Genomic DNA, 1,392 nt, shown 5'->3' with positions numbered 1-1,392 from the left:
GATTGTACGGCTGTATTTTATGTGCTTCGCCCGTCGGCGGTATACGTCGTGCATCATGTAAATACCCGTAGATTAAACTGGCTTTGTTGGGGTCTCGGTCCACTCTGCTTGTTTCTAGGTGCTGCCGTGAAACATTTTTTGCACTGTTGCTCTGCTATTCTGTTGCTAATGAAGCTGCTGGGGTATATGGTAACATATTCCTTGTGCCGTTGCAAGGGAAGGAGAGGAATAACTGGAAGGAATTTAACTGATGTAATAGGAGGAACAACCGTGAGCCTTGGAGAAGAGATTTTGGAAAGAGGTTATGCCTGTGGCACTTGGATAGCTCAAAACCAAAATCAGTTGAAATTGTGAGGCAGGCAGTGAAAATGGGTTTTGACAGAATTAGTGTGATTGTAAAAACACAGGAAAAAATATCTTTTGTGCCCCTGATGTTTGGATGAGGAAAGCAAAAAGCAAGTAAAGAGAGAAATCTAAATTTCTAGTATTTGAGTTATAATGAACACAGTGTAGAAGAGAAACAGGATTTATGTCATATACTTGGAAATTTTAGTTGAGGGTGAAAAGAGGCAATAGAGTTAGACGGGATCCTATAATTGCTGTGAAACATTGGATGATGTATTTCCTTATGCTGAGGTTTGTATACCAATTCTGGAAACAGTTTTTGAAAAACTGATGACCAGATGGACATAAATTTCCTTGCATAGATACTAGACATTTAAATTTGACAGAGTTGAAGCTACAGGAAAAGGTGCTGCTTTTCTGATAACAGTTGTACTAGTATAATTTTTTTCTGGTAAGGAACTTGTTTTCATACTTTTATGGGTGCCTCACAGAAATAGCAGTTCATGTGATAGCTGCTTTTCTCCCACCCTCAGTTTATTTAATATAAACAATCCATTTCCTTACCTTTCTTTAGTCTCCATGGTTAAAATACAAAAACTAGAATATGAGAACCTAAATAAAAGTGCCTAGTTTTTAAATAGATCTTGAACAGGTCTGGCTCTGAACTGAGAATATTTGGAAGCACTATAATAAATTGCACGAAGAGAAAAGACTGTATTCTTAAGAAGGATCTTTTCCTGAGAAGAGAATAGTAAAATTATCCATAAATCACTAATTTAGTCATTAGAACTCTTGTTTGATAAAATAATTGTCTGTTGTTCAAGCAGGGTTTTGTATAGAAAAGGTAAATGTGGTACATAATAACTGGCAGCTCATAGCAATGAAGATACTACCTACCATCTTATAGAAGAAAGGCTCTGTAAAGTTTAAAAAAAAAAGGTGTACCCAAGAACCAGCTGGCAGCTTTTTTTTTCCTTCTTTTTTTTTTTTTTCTTTCTTCTGAGCTGGAATACCTTTACTGTTGAGCAATATGTAAAATACACATTA

This window comes from Egretta garzetta, unplaced genomic scaffold, assembly GCF_000687185.1.
Source record: "Egretta garzetta isolate BGI_Z169 unplaced genomic scaffold, ASM68718v1 scaffold797, whole genome shotgun sequence".
NCBI lineage: Eukaryota > Metazoa > Chordata > Aves > Pelecaniformes > Ardeidae > Egretta > Egretta garzetta.
This window is presented reverse-complemented; position numbering follows the sequence as displayed.